The sequence below is a fragment of the Fulmarus glacialis genome, unplaced genomic scaffold (assembly GCF_000690835.1).
Source record: "Fulmarus glacialis isolate BGI_N327 unplaced genomic scaffold, ASM69083v1 scaffold12338, whole genome shotgun sequence".
Classification (NCBI taxonomy): domain Eukaryota; kingdom Metazoa; phylum Chordata; class Aves; order Procellariiformes; family Procellariidae; genus Fulmarus; species Fulmarus glacialis.
This window is the reverse complement of record NW_009230200.1, coordinates 1-19,419: the sequence shown is the minus strand read 5'-3', so window position 1 is coordinate 19,419 and position 19,419 is coordinate 1. Positions and strand designations below refer to the sequence as shown.

The 19,419-nt window shown below is 39.9% G+C and overlaps 1 protein-coding gene across 1 annotated transcript in view; it reads right to left on the bottom strand.

The window, feature by feature from the left end:
• Positions 1-2,939, bottom strand: part of LOC104081398 (LIM domain-binding protein 2) — a gene marked incomplete at its 3' end in the record, with an annotated part of 132,005 nt that extends 129,066 nt beyond the window's left edge. The window contains exon 1 of the mRNA XM_009584134.1: positions 2,840-2,939. The remainder of the gene's footprint in view (positions 1-2,839) is intronic.
• Positions 2,940-19,419: the final 16,480 nt, after the last annotated feature.

Here is a 19,419-nt window from a genome sequence, read left to right as displayed (position 1 = left end):
AAGAAGCCCCCAGAGGGGTTTGGGGACTGCAGTCAAGATTAGAGAAGAGCAGAAGAGAATATGCAAGTTTCCAGCAGCCTCCCACAACACTCCTGGGGACTCTGAAGAAGGAACCTGGGGCAAAACACCATGCTCCTCCTCGTCTCCAGCGGTTCACGGCAAGATCTGGGTAGTCCGTGAGAACAAGGAGGGAAAAGGACTGGGAATTGCCATAACCCAGAGAAAAATTGTGGCCATGGATAACGAAAAACTATTTGTCCTTCCCCACCCCCCACCCAAGATTTTTTCTGGAATTGGTTTGCTCCAGAAGAGAATATTTTAGTTCCCAAAAGAGGGAAACCATTGTCCAAAGGAAAGAACATGAGGTGGCAGCCACAACTAATGTCAGAGATGTAAGCAAATCTCTCACAGGCTGAAGCAAGACAAAGGCAGGCAATTTTGAGCTGAATCCTGGAGCAAAGGCAAGAGGTTGGCATCTTTCATCACTTTCAACTCTATAAACGACTTCTCAAAGAATGCCTATTTCTCTTTTCTAGGGCCTAATCTTTGTTCCCTCCATTACTGTTTGTGCCTGCAAGAGTAAGAACAATTTGTCTTTTCTCTTCCCTCTCAGCCAGCTCTGATGTTTTTGATGCCCACTACATACTAAAGAGCATGCACGCTGGGCGAGGAGGCAGGTGTCTCGCTGGGGACAGCGCGGATGGAGACCAGGCACTTTTGTTTCATCTCTTCCAAAACTCCACGCTTGGTGCTGCCGCCACTCAGCATACTCTGGCTCATCTAACAGGAGCCCCAGCCCACTGGTCAGCAATTTCACCAGTTACTTGGAATAGAGGTACTGGGTGACGTTATAGTCTTTGGGAGATGCCAAGACTTTCCGTAGTTGTAATGGAGCATGTGCATGGCTTGGGCAGGCAAAACAGAGACCTCGATCAGCTCTCTGTGCTCAGCGAGAACCTGCTACAGGTAGAAGCAATTTTCTGCTTGCCCAAAGGGGAGCAGACTGCTCTGTTCTCAACTCCTGGACATGTTTTTGGACACAAACTTCCCTGGTCGGAAGAGAGGGTTGCTCTTAACACACAACTTCCACTCTGCGCCCTCCCCAGGCAATGCTGGAGGTGTCCCCGAGCCGGGACTTGGACAACCTGGCACTCCCAAGGCTGCTCTCAAAGCCTGCTTAGATGGCAATGGAAGTCCCAGACTGGAACAGCTCAAGCATGCATTTTAGAGTATCACTAAACAGTAATACTGCTAGCGTCAGGAAGAATCACTAATACTGTAGTTCAGAATTACCTAAATATTTACTAACAAAGGAAAGGAAGCATGCATGAACAGAAACAGCCCTATATGCTGAGCTTTAATTCCAGATGCTGAGAATAACAACACCAAAAGCAATAACAGTTTGTGCAGAGGTCAAAAATTAAAGCCAGAGGAAAAATCCTGTGTACTAGTGGCTTTTAAAAACGTGCCCACAGTAATTTGATCTTTCAATCACACTTATCAGCAACAATGCTAAGAATCACAGTATTCCCATACCAAACTGTCCCAGCTACAGATAGCGCAACCATTATCAAGCATTTGTGACAACAGGAATATTTTACTCTTTGACAAATTCTTTCATATGCAGCACTGTTTTCCAGAAACACAACTCCCTCTGATCTAACTGGACATTAATTGCTTTTTTGCTGATGTATCTGTGCCTTCTGGACTGATAACACAACTAGCAAATCTGATATCTGACAAGTTGACTCAACCTAATCAGGACAGATCAGCTGTTACCAACGTTGCTATAGGCTGTAATTTGAGGACCTTTACAGAGTTATCACTTGCTTTGAAAGGCAAGAAACTGTAATTCTGTCAACACTAATCCTAGAACGTGCATTCAAAGTGGCTGTTATTTTTTCTCCGGGAGAAGGTAACACTTGTCAAATGAATACCTGAGATAATTGATAAAAGGAATTAAAAGTATGTGAGTGATACGCTGACGATCAGTCACCCTCACAAAAAAGAAGAACCTGGCAAGATTCAGAACATTAAGCAGAGAGCATAAGCTGTCACCGTGAAGCAGGGGTCACTCTGAATGGAGTGAAACAATTGGCAATGCAGTTTTTCAATGTTTACTTATCTCTCTGTTGCTTAGTGCTAAAGCTGAGTGAATTATTCACTTCAAACAATTTGTTCGAGGAATTTTACTCCTTTTTCCTACTCAGTGTATGCGGGCAATGGATACCGATGCCATCAGATTTATTCACTGCTTCACTTTTATTCGAGCTTTCATTTAGTGCTTGATTGAGAGTATTCTAGACTTCCACTGCTGTCCAGACAATATCCAGGGCAGGTCCTTAATGTGTGCAAACAGCATAGATCCACGCAGCTGATGGAATAATGATTATCTACACCACCAAGGATATAGCTTGTGGTATTTTTTTTCTGATCCCTGTTTAAATCTGGAAGCCCCTCCAGCAACAATACTGACATTTGCTACAAAGTTCCCTTTCTGTGAACAACTTTGCCGACAAGACTCAACACTCGAATGTTTGCGGAAACCAAATTAACAAAGAGTGCAAGCACAGCCAAAGCAAATTAATTAAAAAATTCCAAAGATTATATTGTATTATTTGCCCTAATCCACTAGGAAATCATTTATTTTCATGTAATAAAATTCAGAGGAATTCCACAAAAAAATGGATTCCCAACACATGCAATTCTTTAATGGAACTTGATAGTCACTGAATACAAACAAGTGACTTTGTCATTGCCAGGGTTGCATCTGTCTCTTACAGATAAACTGTGTTTAGAAACGCAGGCTTAAAATTAGAACAAAAAATATATCTCTTACTGTATCGCTTTGGTCCATCTTCCAAACAAAATGAAAGGGTTAAGGTTGCATCATCTTCAAAAAATTCAGTTGCAAAGGCATCCCACCAGAGGTTGTCACTATCCTAGGAAGCAACAGATCATTCACTTAACAGGAGGCAAAATGAAAATATGTTCATCCTTTGTAAAAGAAATTCAACAGGATCACACATAGTTTGCACTTCTTCACCTATGATTTTGGGGTGTAGATGTCTATATGATATTTCAAACTAATTTTCCTAGATAAAGTTCTAGTTCTAATTGAAGAAAAAAGTTAAAATGTTTAGTTTATTATACAATAAACTGTCTTTCATTTTATCGAGCACACTAAATATGTAAAAACCTTCATTCTCATAAATACAGGTTTTTCTTCAAACGTTAAAAATGGTTTTATAAACCAGTTGCAAATAAAGCGATTATGACTTTTCCCCCCCTTTTCTGGGCCGTGTATCTTAAATGCTTGGTCCTAATAACGAAAAAACCTCAGTACTTAATTCTATAATGCTACATCATCTGATTATCAGCATGAGTTGACAAGAAAGTTATTTAGAAACTATATATAATTCCACTGCAATGCATTTAATATAAATACAATGCTACTTCAGCTTAATTAAATACCGGCTAGTTACTTAAATGTAATTGTTGTGAGAAATCTTTACTTTTCGGTGTGACACATGAAGTGAAAACAGTATTTTAAGATGACCTGTGTATACTTAGATCTACAGTAATACACATAGCTGGAACATAGCAATTATTAACATAATATACAATGTAAAGCATATACCAATACAGCACTACAGGTGGTCTGTTGGTTTTGACAATTGAACCAGGCATTTTCAGACCTGGGTGATCAACAACAGGCACCCAAACCTCGACATCTAGCACCTGTGCAAGTGGTCCAGCTTGCAAGGGTTTTCATGGAAGTCAGGCAACAACAGAATCCACCAACTGTTTCATTCAAAAGCTATAGATACATTTAATAGCTGGATTTTAAATGTTTGGTGCAGTCTCTTCTGCTCCTTTGAGGTCCTGAGATTTAAATCACTTGCAGCACACAGGATCAGCAACAAAGCTGGAAATACACTTCTGAAGATGCCCCAGTCGCACTCCTCAGAGCCACTCTATCCCACTCACAGCAGCTGCCTTCCCAGCGTGCAAGGTTCATCCAGCGTAGTGAGCACTGAGTACCTCTTAATGCCTGAGCAATATGTAACTAAGCCAGAAAACATTTGTTACCTTCACAGGAAAAAAAACCCTGAGATAAAATGCCGATTTAGGACAAAACATGCATCTATCATTCTATGTACACATGCAGAGAAATAACTGTCTGGGTTTTTTAGTTCTGCTCCTGTTTTTCCTGAAGACGTTACTATTGGATTTCACTCCATACTCCTTGCTGAGCCAGGGTATCTTTCCTGACTCACAATTTTACTTTGATTTTTGCAAGCATCCAATGGAGAAACGGTAAGGACAGGTTTTAGCATTCCAGCTCCTACCAGAGACCCTCAAGAGACTTCTTGGATGGGTCAGAGCCTGTAATTCATCTTCCTTGCCAAGGCTCATCCTGCCCGGCAGCAGCAGGACAACGAGTGGCACAGCCCTGTGGTACTTGCTGGAAATTCAGTCACGCAAAGAGGTATCAAAACCGTCCCCATGTCTTAGAAATCCATTGTAGCAGAGAGCTCCTGCTCTTTCTTCTTTGCTGGTGTGAACCTGCTGAGTGTTTCCACGTGCCAACATCGCTGCATTGACTAGCCAAGTAGCCACAACGGTAAGTACAGAATATATATACAGGTGTTCAGCAGAAGCCCAGCAACCAGCTTCTAGGAACACACCTCTGCGCACCAACCCTTCACTTGGGACAGCCTGGTGGGCGACATTATAAGCCCATATGAGAGTGTATTGTCCAACAAATAATTACCGGCTACCACTATCTGCCATTTGCCAAACGAGAGGCTGCAGTATTGTTTAACTGGGATCTTTTAGACACACTTGTCATAGGCAAGGAAGAGGGGAGGGAAGGATTTAGGCACTGTCACATACCACAGCTGCAGCACTTGTTAACTCCGTAGTTAAGTATCACTGGAGCTACTCGTGCAGCATCCAACGACACGGGAGGCAAAAGGGGAGCATCACATAGTTGGGATGCAAATGCCCACAGGAAAGACAGAGAAGACAGAGAAGTGCAGCGCCTCACCTCAAAACCACACATATTTGCACTCACTCTTGCTTCCAAGAAGTCTGAAGGCAAGGAAAATGTGAAGATGGAATTACTGTGGATTCCCTCCCTGGATAGATGAAATATCCAGACTCTGTCACAGTTTGAATACTGTACAAGGTCTTTATCTCATGCTTTTGCATATTTTATGTCAGGAAGAGGAAAAAACAGAAAATGCAACACCCCACCCCCACCCACAAAAAAAACCCCAAACCTTAATAGAATATATAAATCCTCTGTCAAGCTTGGATATGCTCTGCTGAATAATTCTCTACTCCACCCTTGTCACAGGTGGGCCCAACTACTCTCACAGCCAAATGGTGAACAAAACCAAATGAGGTGTCCCCTAGCCAAGCTGAAAAAGGATCCAGTTATTACGAAAAAAAAAGAAGAATAATAAAATCACCCCCTTTTTCTTGCAAAAAGGGGATGGTGAAGGCAAGGCTGCCCCCAGGCATCTTTAACTTATGCTCTGACAGGTTACGGGGGATTTTGCCAGAGTAATTATTTTTCTATTCAACAATAATGAGAAATTACCATGGCAACCTCCCTTTCACGTAGTGCACTCACACGCTCAAACATTGAAATAATGGCCTAAACATAACAAAAAAAAAATTAATACTTTAAAAATATTTCATATTAAAATAAACTTAAGGAATGGGTCAAAGGAGAGAAGAGGGCAGAGACAGCCAGCGAGCTGGGTCAGAAGTGAAGATGCCACGCTGCTGTAGCCAGCTACCCAAGCAGCAAAATGTCTTCTGCCACAACTGTCATTGTTCCCTCTGATCCCCTCCACCCCTGTATTATTTGTAATTTGAAGCAACTCTGAATAGGGTCTCCAAGTAAATGGAATCCTAGGGTTTCAATATTTTTTCCTGACTCTGATTTCTCTGGCAAATGTAATCAGATTTTAAGTACAATGATGTTCTTTTTCCCCCTCCATCTAATAGTCCCACATGTTCACTGTGTGATCTGAGAGTCAAGCTGGGTTCTTCTTTACACTTTACACACTTACATGATTAAGAGTCTGCAAGCCAAATGAGGCTTTTCTACTTGCCTGTGATGGTGATTGCTGAACCAAAATAGATCTTGCAACTGGAATATAAGGCCAATTGAGCCTATGGCATTTTCTCAAAATTCCTTTATTTTTGTTTAATGACTTGGAAGGCGGAATGGAGTTCATGTAAAAAGTCAGTACATGAAACCACGCTCAAGAGAGGATGCAGATACCTTGCAGGACAGAATTGGAATTCAAAAATGATCTTGATAGATTGCAGAAATGATCTGAAATGAAGATAAAATTCAATAAAGTGAAGTGACAAAAGCACAAATATAAAATGGGGAATAAGTGGCTAAGCAGTACTGTAGAAAATGGTCTAGATCATAAAGCAAATATGTCAGCAATCTGTTGCTCTTGCAAATAAGGGAAATGTCTTAGATATCATTCCCTTCCGCTCCAGCAAACACATCTCTGGAAAGACTTCAACTGGAATAGTCCATCCACTTCTGGAATACTGTGGCCAGGTGTAGGCCACCCATTCTTAAAGAATTTAGCTGAGAACAACAGGAATCATTGAGTTTAAAGACACAAGCAAACAAACTAACCAGCCCCAAAGACCCATAGGAAGCAAAGGAGAAGGATCTAGCTATGTTTAGTATAAGACAGCAGAAGCTCACAGGGAACGTGATGACAGTCTTCGATCATATGAAAAGGTTGCTATAAAGATGAGCGATCACTTATCCTCAGTGGCGAACAAGGATAGAAGAATTAATAATCGGCTCAGTTTGCTGCCATCGCAGGTTAAGTGGTTTAATCCCATGTTACAGATTTCTAAGCTAGTGTTTTGCAGAGGGGAAAGAGCCGCAGAGCACGGCTACTGTGTTCCCAAAAAGAGTAGATGCAGAGGTCCCGCTGCCTGTGAGCCTTGGTCAGAGCTGCCCCATCGCGGTAGCTCCACGGCTTATACCCGTTGAGAAGCGGATTTTTGTTTTCTCCCTCACATCACTTTTGGCTGCACACGTATAACAGGTGTAAATGGTATATTAAAAAGAGAGTCATGGAAACAAATAAATGTGATTCTGAATACACACAGGAAACACATCTGTTCTGAAATGGGACCTTTTTTTTTATATAATCACTTTTCAGGGAAGAACTGAATTTTAAACATCAACCTATGTGGCTTGGCATTGGACAAGGCAAAAATAAAAAGAGATAGTGCCCTCGGGAGCTTACATTTTTCTTCTGGCACCTGCAACCCTTCCCTATTGATACTTACTATTTTCAGAACTCTATACGTCCACACTCCTGTTGGCAACATATGCGCTTCTCATATTCTTTCAAGTTAATGCTGCGCGAGGAAACTGCTGTCTCCCCAAGGAGAGAATGGTATTCCACCCCTCCTCCCGTTCCCAGAAAATCAAACTACACTTGAGCTTTTAAAATGCAGTTCAAGATAAGATTTTGCCATTAAATACACCTGTAAAAACTGCACAGCCATTACAAATTATGAAACTCACAAGATAAGTATCATTAAAAAATTCTGACACTAATGTTTATACTCAGAGCATACTGACAGACCATTAAAAATAAAATGCCTGAGTACAAGAAACCAATAACTTTCCCCATTAGCTTTAAATTAGACCCGTCTTGAGTCTACCCAACATATTTAAGGTTCTGATATAAATTTCACAGGAGTAACAAATTAACAGGGATCCATATATCTTAATTTTACACATTTGGACATTTGAGTACTGATCTATAGGTCTGGCCCTGCAATGCACAATGTTTTTATGATCTGGCATAGGGTTTTTTTGCTATTTATATATATTCTATATGGAATACTGATATTCTGAGTCTTAAATTTATTTTCTTGGAAACAGTATGAACAGAGTGAAAGAGTGGAATACTCATATACAGAATGTAGGTGAGAAACCCCTATAGTCAAATGCTGTCTGTTATCATACAGGTACAAGAAGATGCACACCTATCTTACATTCAGAGCATCTTTGCTAGCAATATGTGGTACCTTGTACAGTTATTAAAAGCACCTGAAAAAGAGGACCAATCTGGTTGCCCAGGGCTGGTTTGTAAGGACCACTCCATTGCTTTTGCATTTGTTATTCCATCTCATTTATTTTATCTTAAACATAAAGCATGTTTTACATAGCATTAAACATGCCTTTAATCTTGCAGCTAGTGGTATCTTACAGAACCTCCAGCTCCCCTCCCCCTGCCAGGACTGCCCGACTTTATTCCTTCCATTTGTTATTTCACACATATTCACAGTTTTAATGGTGTTGCTTGCTTTTATTTCACTTACTAGTGTGGCTGGATGCCATCTCTCAAACAATGTGTAGTAAAACTGGCAGAAAGATTTTAAGACTTGGCTTTGGTCATAAGTCGTTTTCTGTTCCATTATATACTTGCAATTTCGTGCCAAAACTCTGCTCAGTGCCCAAAACATATCAGTTTCTTCAGCTTACTTAATAATTAATTAAATTATTGTTTACATTCCACTTTGGAACTTATCTTTGTTTGTACAGTAAAGAAACAACACCAAGTTTCTGTTTTATTGAAAAGGCAGAATATAGTCATGTAACAAATCCCCACAGCAATACCACCTCAGAGAGACTGACTCGGGTGCAAAATGGGGGCAACGTCTCTGCTTCTCATGTAAATCTCGACTAACTTTAAGAATCCAGTGGAATTACAGGGAAAAGCTCATAACGGAAAGTTACTCTTACAGATTCACTGGAAATTCTTAATATATCAAGGATCCTATTTTTATTGCCTATAAACCACTACACTGTAAGGCAACAAAACACCGGGAGGGGGGAAAGCAGTAACAACTCATTTTCTGAACAGGGAACTGTGAAAATCAAACATTAATTATTTGATTTCAGATAAACATGGGAGAAACAAAAAAAAGAGAGAGAGGCTTTGCAAAATATGTATTCTGAACCCAGGGATGTGGGAATCGGCATCACTACAGCAAAACAACTATGCTGTAATGATACTGGCCATACAACTCAGCTTTGCAGATACACTGCTTTGAGATAGCGTCACTTAGATTCTCAAATAGCAAGTCCACATTGGGCAATTATACCAGGGGTTCAGATTAACTGAAACATGCTGACACTGATATGAGGAAGGGAAATCTTTTTCTTATATTTAGAAGGATGGTTGACCTCTTCCTTGTTATTTGGCCACTAATGTATGCCCAAATTAGAGACTTTTTGTTAGAGTAGTCGTGGCTACTGCTCGCTAGGCTGGCAAATAGCAAGACCAGTCTACACACAGCTATAAAAGTATAGTTATTCCATTACATTTAAGCCACCCAATTTTTCTGTCTACACAGATGCTACATGTATATCAAGTTGGATATCCTTTTAAAATTGGAGTCCTTAAAATTACATAGATTTTCTAACTGACGTTGTCAGGAAAGGATACGACAGAGAGCTATCTGGTTCAGTCTAATAACAGAATGAAAGAAGAATGCCCGGTCTCAAACCTAACATTTGTCATTGTTTAAATTTTACCATAGCTTGTGGACAAGAGAAATGAATCCTTAAATATTCACTCTGTGAATGTTTCCCTGTTCACCTATAGAAAAGAGACACAGATTGCAGAGTTTAATACTGCATTGTAAGAAGTACAGAGTAGAAAGGGTTAAATTATGAAACGTGTCATTTCACCTGCTTCGTTAATTTGAGTTAATTATTTCCACTCCTGGAACTTGTGCACAAGAATGGATAGCAGAAAGAAAGGGGGAAAAAGAGTACTGAAGCTGGGCTCAATACATATTCCACTGCCAATTCGTTATAGCCACCATGGCATCATCCCTGATATTTCACAGTAATATTATCAATAACTAGCAGAAGATGCTCTTTTGTCCTTTTTAAGTATATGGGATAAGATTGCACTTGGTCTCTATGGATAAGACCTATATTCTGGCTGTGTGAGCGAAAAGACTAGGCATTAACAACTAAATCATGTGCAGTCGTTAACAGAAATAGACACTTCCACCCACAGCATAGTATCTGTTTGGACTTAGTATATATACAGTGCGCACTAAATCCATATTCAAAGTTGTTTATAGATTTGAGCCCTCTTTTCAATGGGCATGAGGATGTCTCTAGCTAGCTGGGAACAGTAATGGATTTCCTTAGTAGTATTCTCCATCCATGATCATTGCAGACAAATCACAGACTTGAGTCTTGTGTTTATCAAAAATGAACCACGGTTACACTTCCCTATTCTGCCACAGAATACCCCACAGCCTCAGCCTTTGAGAATGGTTTATAGAGATGGAATATTAAGTGTGTCTATTATCTATTGTACTACCATCAGCCATATGAATGTTCTTATTTTATTCTGACATTTTCACCTCGTTTCTTTTTTACCTTGTTTACTTCCATCGATATGAGTAAATGGAAGCTACTATGCCATCTATCCCAATGAAAAGGTAATAACTAGTATTGCCATCAGTGAATATAGAGCATCAAACATCGTATGTCACTAGGGCACAGAAAAAAAGTCATATTCCCAGCAACATTAGTAAAAGAGTCTCTCTGGGTCTAGCTACCCAACTGCACCAACTCCCAAGGCTCTAAAATTTAGTGAACGCAAATGTCTTTATCAGTTATTACAGTGAAAGTAATATTGTTACTGACAACGTTTAAATACTACAATGGGAACACGATGAGGACAGTCCTTGATACCTCCATTTCACACTGGACTCTCACCACCTCTTTGTTCACTGAAGTCTCACGAGAGCACCACGCATATTAGAGACAAGTACAAAACTGGGACCTTCAGAGGTCCCTGCCTCTGAACAACTACAATCTAAACTATGATCTAACAGACTGTATTTTGAGAGGTAAGAAATAGCTCTTCAGCTGAGGTAAGAAAACATACTGCTTTTATCTCTCGTGCCTTCTTCTTGTGCAAGTCTAGTGGCCCAGGTAGGGAAGGGAAACCCAGATAAGACAAACCACGCTCCTACCTGCATTCCAGCTTCCATACTTCCATACTTCTTAGAGAAGTATCAAATGGTGACAGGGCTAAGTAATGAAGCAATGAAGAGTTGATTTTATCATAAACGAAGCTTATATGGGTTGAAAAGATATATAGGTGAGCAGATATATCTCTATATGACACTTACACACCCACTAAGCTACAGGACTTTGAGAAAACTCTTGCTAGGACTCAGCAAAAGACTTTTGAAATTAAGAATATGCTTAAATGCTTTGCTGGGACTGGGATCTAAGTATGCATTCTTCTCATACTAAATCCAAAACACAGCACTAGGAAGAAATTTAACTCTATCCCAGCCAAAACCAGGACAATTTGTTAGCCTGCTAACAATTAATTTAAGACTATGACTTCTTATTAAGCTTTGCAAACCAGGTAAGAGCATATCACAATGTTGGACAGCTCTGTCTAACCAAAGAGCTGGTAATTTCTTGTTATTCCACATGAAGTGGAAAAGATCCAGTGTATCATTATGTCCCATCTCCTTTAGAGGACAGGTAATCTCATGCACAAAAGCTTAATTTAGTAATAACTAGTCAGAAAAAGAGGAAACATTTGAGAGGGAAGTATTTAAGAAATCGCTCTCTTTTGTTACTATTTACAAGCATTAGATTATTAAGCATTTAAACTTTAAATTATATATTTTTGGCTGCATTTAAGTGCTTAATAATATAACTGTGGTTCTGCGTGTTCAGGTATCACCCAAAGAAATTGTAAGACCGCTATATAATTCCAGAGAGTGCAGAGAAGCAAACGTTACACCAGTTTACAGAAATTCTGGTAAGAAGCAATGGTAAAGCACAAAATCAAGTTCTTCGTTATGTATTATTAATTAAAAAAATACTATATCTTTGCTGCATAAACAGTGCATATTCTTTAAGCAAAAAACCACTGTGGGAATTAACAAATAATTTCATAAGAGAGATATAATCACTTGCAAATTATGTTCCTTAAAAGTTCGTTCACATTTTTTATTCAACTCATCTCAGAAGCCCCACTCTTGTGATTTTTTTAAAGGATTACTTCTTTAGTATAGCAAAAGTACATTTCAAGTTAATTCCAGTATATATTCTGTACTTACTAGGATTAGTAATCACAGCCATTTTCGTCAACTGGCTATGTCAGTCTATTCACAAATATTATCTGTGCTAAATGTGTGTTTCAGAATCTAAACTCTACTTAAGAGAGAGACAAGAAAAAAGGTAACGCTTATGTATTAGGTTATTAAGTCCATATTTTAGACTCTACTTACTTGGTCCAGTATTCAACTCTACAGCATAATTAGTATCATCCATATCAGCCATTTGGGCCATTTATCAACTGAAGTTGACGGATGCTCAGGTTTTTGAAAATAATACAGCTACATTTATTGCTTGTAATTTTTGATATACAAACATATGTGCATTGAAACTTAATCAAACATTAAGACTGAGATTTTCAAAGCTACTTGAAAGACTTATGCATTCATTTTCCATTAAATTCGGTGGAAATCAGACGTTGGAATATTCTGTGCAAGGCTCCAAATCCCAGCATGGAAATGGAACTTGCTAGATTTGCTGAATCAAAGCTGGAGGGTGACAACAGAGCTGGGATTCATTTCACCCCAAGACAGTTGTCTAAATTCATTTGAGATAAAAAGCCTCCTGGAGATATCTGTCTCTTCACTGACTGTAGAGGGAGCCTAGAGAATAGTTCAGTCTAGCCATGTAACTTTTACAGGGATAAAGGTAGGTAAGATAAATCCTATTCTACCTACCAAGCATATAAAATTCAGGAAGAAAACTGGCTGAGGTTTTGGGAGCTTACATAGTGAAGGACAAACATAAGTGAAAAGCTGGGTGAAACAACCGTATCTATTTTGTCTAGATTTTTACAGTCCTGGCAGGAAAAGCTATAAATGATGTTCAAGTTTTTTGCTTGCAACGCCCAAAGATCTCCAGGCTGCCAGGTTCCTGCTGTTTCATATAAAAAGCTCCGAGTGGCAGACAGAAGTTGGAGCACTGGTTAAAGATTTCTGCCAGTATGAAATGTTTTAAATGAAGAAGATGTGAGTATTTGCCTGGCTTTCTAACTTCATTCCCTGGCTAGCTATAGTTGCCAATAAAGGCCCTCAGGTCCTGTATTTTATCTCACCCTGTATTTGAATACAAAATTCCTGTACAAAATACAATTAAACTAGAGGCAGAATTGTTCATATGTATCTTCCTACATCCTCAGAAATCTGAAATATAAGGCAATCCTCAGTCAAGACAACACATATCAAATATTGCCATTTCTCATAGTATTATTCTGCTACCATCAGATCACTCGGTCACTCCCTGTTACCATCATGTAGCACTATCCTTCTCAAGCACGTAACACTCACTAACGGGCATGTGACAGCCAAGTCTGATTAACGAAGGAACAATAATCAGGAGTCCAGGTTGCTCCGAAAAGCGAGGATGGGCTGTGCTGAAGACACTCACAGATTCTCAGTATACATTATGGTTTAAAGTTTTGATGGTGAGAAGCATCAAGGGCAGTGAACTTTTTAAACTGGCATTTGCATTTACAAATTAAAACTCTGATTCAAATTGAGATGTCTGAATCAGTTGCTTACAATGAAAAAAACTGCTTAGAACCAAAACTTTTACTGTTATTGCTGCTATAACATTGTATAACAGTGTAACAGATCACTAACGAGGGTTTTAAGGTTGCTAAATCAAAGGATATTTAGTTCCTGTCCTGAAAGGCACCAAAAGAAATATAGAGAGAATGAAGCACACATTGGGAAACCCAGAGGTTGTGATAATAGAGTGGTTTTGTGTGTTTGTTTTAATTATTGACTTTAAATTTTCACTTCAAAGAAACAGGAGAATTTATGCATGCCAGGAAGTGCTCCCTTTCAAAACTCTGTCTGCACTGAGCAAAGTAAGTACAGCTTTCTTCTAAATGGCATATCTTATCTTGTCAACCTCATTTAAAGTAAAAAGGCATCAGTAGTAATAATAAGATGCCATTTGGTGAACAATTCCTTCACAGAAACCAGCTATTACATACTGTAACAAATTAAAAACGCCAAAAGTCTACGCAGGTCCCCAGAGAAATGCTGTTTAATAAAGAAAACACCGATATTGAATGTGACAGAATTCCATTTGCTACAGAATCCCATCCAACTGAGTTTGGCTGCGGCTGAAGCAATTAGAGAAAGCTGTGATTTAATGATTATGCTAAAACCCTAGACAAACAAAGCTCTCACCTACCAAGTGGCCACTTAGCTGTATCACTACCACCAAAATGTATAAAAACCCTTGTAGGATTTCATTTGCTGTCAGTCAACTACTAGCATGATGAGCAATTATTTACTAAAAATGTCTAGTTACTAGCTACCCTACTGCTTAAACATGAAAAATGTATAAATCTAAATTTAAACAAAGTAAGCAAGGCCAAGTGTGAACTACATATGTCAGGGAAATCACCCACTAAGGTCACCCTTGTAGCTGAGACCTGATATGATCTAGTCGAAAGATCGTAACAGGTCGGCGTTTAATCCTTTTTTTTTAAAAAAAAAAATTCTTTATGTAGTATATGATAATCCACTGGGCCCTCACCTCTGGGTCCATAAACATCTAATGAAATTTTAAACGTCTTTTCATCACAGCAGTAGCCTCCTCTGAACTACAACCTATCACTTCAGACTCTGTGGAACTGTTAGATCAGTGGTAAAACTGATTCACTTGAGATTTCTTAGCTTTCGATAGATGGTATTTGGCCTTCCCTATTTTCTAATGCTTTCAAAATTTCTTTGTACAAAGTTGTAGGATGTAAAGCAGTATAAAGAAGGACTGCATGCATGTGACAATTTGGAAAACTTGCTTACAGAAATCTTGTGAATTTGCTTGGAAAATATGGAATTTCTTGGTGTGTTCATGCCAGCCACCAAGCTCCATTGTGAGAACTAACTAATGGTCTTTCTGATGTTTAACTTTCACATTAGTCTGAGCGCCGAGTGAGTGACAGCTAGGACTGCTGATGTACATTTTTACCCTTGTTGCCTTTCAGGTAAAAGCATCTTCTGACAAAAAGCAAGCAAAGCTTTGGAAAAAGCAGTTCCCTTTCTCCCCAACTTCTTTAAGGAACCAGATCTAGAGACATGGTGCATATCTATAGCCTAAACAAAAATATCGGTGTTGATACAGCCTTTTAAAACCATAAAGAATATGAAGTCTGGGAGAAAGCTCAAACACACAGGAAACTATTTCAAGAAAGAAAACATTTTTGCATAACATGGTGAATCATGCACAGAATTGCTGCAGAGGAGAGTGAACTTAAAGAAGCTATGTACAGGAATGCACTTCTCTATTTTCAAAGATCTAAATCCTCATGTCTTAACAAAAGCATATAGCGTGGGGGCTTGGGGTGTTTTTGTTTGTTTTGCTACAGCTGTGCATTTCTAACTAAAATTAGCAATAATTGTGCTCAGAACCCTAAAAATTTTAAGTACTACATGTTCCTCAAGAGTGCTGTAAACCCAGAACATCTACAGTTTCAGAGCTTTTCTGGAAGATTTGCGTTCAGACTACTAAAGAGCCTGAGAAGGCAGCAGTAGCCTTGACAAAGCTAAGAAACTCCACGGTCCCATTTCTGAGAATGTGTAACTGCCAGAGGAGCTGTCATCCAAGACTGAGACAGAAAATCAGAAAAAATTCAGTGCTAATGTCTTCTTAGACTAGGGGAAGCTTATGTCAAGCTCAACCCAGAATATATGGATCCACACCAAGCAGCTTGGTTTCTACCAATGCAGTGAAAATCACTGTGAGATGTTATCGTATTTCTATGCACTATGTTTAATCAGAGCCTACAAAATTGATCACAGCTGGATCTCTCTCTAGGTCCTCAAATAAAGACTATATCAAAATCTCACAGATCCTCTTCTGAAGGTGCTGGGTTCAGGTGCTGACTGTTCAAACATCTTAGGATTCTCCTTCTCCAAATGAGTTCCTCCACAATCAGCTTGACTTTTACACCTGATATCTATATACCACACTGAAGGATCACCTCTCTGCTCTAGAACAAATTACTTCTGTTCTTTTCTCTCCATCTTGCTTTCTCAGTTCCACTTTCTGATTCGGAAGAGTTTTTTCTACAAGCAGATGCACTGATACAGATGTGCATACACTCACTTTTTGTTGATATTCTCAGCTCCTGCAGTAGTGTCTACTGGATTAGGTCATTTGCCTTTTAAAGTAATATATTAAGTTATCGCTGGTGTGAGGCACTCTGGAATGAATGTGAACTTTTTATAACCTCCACAACATGTGAGGTCTGAAAGCTGCAAGAGGCTCATCAGAAACTGCCAGATCAGCACAGAGCCCACCATGTATCTAGCAGCATATCAGCAAGGACAAAGGAGTGTACTGAAGATCAAATATGCTTTGTATTAAGCAAGCAGCTCCTTGTTCAGACTCCTGCGAATGTTCTAGTTCAGTAAGGCTCAACATCTGGCAGGGGTCAGATCTGGGCTGATTTCCTTCTGACTTGATTCAATGCTCTCCAGTACAGCTGAAAATCACAGGCCATGGCGTCCCAAAGTCTTGATGATGCGCAGACCAAGTACAGAATCAAAGCAGCCTCCCGCTCCCTCCCTGAAAATACTCACGCACCTTGATCAGAAGGGACCACAAGCAGGATTACACTGTCAGTATTCTCCTCATCCCTCTACCAATATTCCAAGCACTCATTAGTAGCAACCAAGGAGGTAATAGCAAACTGCCCAGGGGAAATGGCCTAGAAACTGCAGAGATACTGAATATTCGGAACTGTGTGCTGCAGACATACGATCCTATGGGTTGTCTGTTGATGTATACCAACTGAACCCAGTGGTCAGGATGGGACATGAAAACAGAAGTGTCCTCTACGTTGTACAGGATGAGTCTCACAATCAAGAATGTCATATGGAAATATCTAATCTATTGGACCATCAGCAGCAGTGCCTTGCAAACATTAAAGAAGACATGTTCCTATGATAATAAGCACAGCAGTCAGGCATAATAAATGTCTTCTAATAAATGTAAGGTGAAAAGGTGATACTGTATGAAGTAACCATAGCTCTAAGAATTGATATTTCCTACTTGAAAGACTGTACTCCTTTTTCATTCCTAGAAAATGTCCACTTGCCAGGTGTACTTCTTAGACTGAATCAAGTACTTTTGTACTACCAAGGTGGCCATCTGTTGGATTTTGAGAGAGAAAAACCCAGAAGTAACTTACCCCACGGTGAAATAAAGAGAAGCAGGTATACAATTTGTTCACTTTGACTACTGCTACCATAAATAACTCTAAGGAAACTACTATACATCATATTTCAATATTAAAAAAAAAATATTTCCTACCCAGATAATGATCAAAATAATTCTGGATATCTTCCTGATCTACAGGGTCTACCCCAGGTGAGAAGCAGCAGTGTCTGTTCTGCATGGTGTAGTGCTGAGAGCAAACAGATAGACCTTGTAGCTTAACATTTGAAATTGTCAGTGTTTAGTATCTACTTTCTTGCTACAAGCTTAGAATAACTAGGTCCTCTATTCTCCTGCTGCAGCCTGTGCACTCTGTAGCTTGTCCTGTCAAAAAACTAACTTGAAATCAAAGCTCTCAGGTCCTCTAGATAGATATTAAAGTGTGTTCTTTTTCTTAGGAACAGGAGCCTATCCTGATGGTAGCCATAGTTGCAGAGAGAAGCTTGAGTGTGACAAAATGCATTTAAACATGAGCAAGGGAATAAAGGCAATTCCAAACTCTTTTTCTTCTTCAATAGGATGACATTTAAGCCAACTGCATGATCCTTTAGAGCCTGGCTCTGCTTTGGGTAGAGGTACTGAGCGGCTTGCCTGTTTTAATTGCGTATGTTCATTCTCATGGCCATCAATATCAGATAACTGGAAGCTCACTTGGAGGCAGGGTGTTAAACACAGTGCAAATTTCTCATTTGGAGCAAAAGAAACTGTGATCATCTTTGATATTATCTTTTCTCATTCACCTTCTTTGATTTGAGTGTTGCTATCAAAAGAAAGTGACCTGAACATATTAAACACGATGCAAGTTTCACGATTCCCTGTTGCATATGACTTAAAAATTAAGGGTTCATTAATATCCAAACAGATCAGCTTTGGGGAGACCTGATCAGAATTCAACACTAGATATCACAAGCATCTGAGAGCACTGCCAGTGCGTTTTAAAAAGGCCCAGAAGAAGCATGTCTTGTACATTATTTCCAGGGCCTTCACCTGCAAAAGTGGTATCTCTGCTTCAGTGACAGAATAAATACATGGAAAGTTAATTTTTTTCCTCCAGTTCTCAAAAAGAGAGCATTTTGCACCAATGTAAGAAAAAATCGGTTTATTTTATCTAATTCATGACATACTACCCACTGGTAGGAAGAGAAAGATGGCAGCTCCCCTTCCTTCATGATTTGATAGAAAGTGACAGGTTTTTATGACTGACCTCCTGATACCTACCGGTGCATAAACATGCAGTTGTTAAAACTTACCACTAGGGCCAGCGTTATCCCCTCTTGACTAGGAGTCTGCCAAGTTGTAAATAAATAAGCTAAAAATAGAGTTCCAAAACAATGTGTTCTATTTAGCGCATTCTGCCATGTCCCAGAAAATCTCCAAACAGGAAAGTTAAGATTTCACAGTTTCATGTCTTTAATTGTCAGATGTTGCACAAAACTTGGTTAAGTAGGAAGACCACCTACATGTTTCTTCAGTGATGAGTGGAGTCCCTCAGGGGTCTGTATTGGGACCGGTACTGTTTAATATCTTCGTCAATGACATAGACAGTGGGATCGAGTGCACCCTCAGCAAGTTTGCAGGGGATACCAAGCTGAGTGGTGCAGCTGACGTGCCTGAGGGATGGGATGCCATCCAGAGGGACCTGGACAAGCTCGAGAAGTAGGCCTGTGTGAACCTCATGAGGTTCAACAAGAGCAAGTGCAAGGTCCTGCACCTGGGTCGGGGCAACCCCTGGTATCAATACAGGCTGGGGGATGAAGGGGCACCGGGATTGGGGCAACCCCTGGTACCAATATAGGCTGGGGGATGAAGGGATTGAGAGCAGCCCTGCCGAGATGGACTTGGGGGTACTGGTGGATGAAAAGCTGGATATCAGCCAGCAATGTGCACTCGCAGCCCAGAAGGCCAACCGTATCCTGGGCTGCATCAAAAGAAGGGTGGCCAGCAGGGCGAGGGAGGTGATTCTGCCCCTCTACTCTGCTCTGGTGAGACCCCACCTTGGGGGGGTCTGGAGTCCTCAGCATAGGAAAGACATGGAC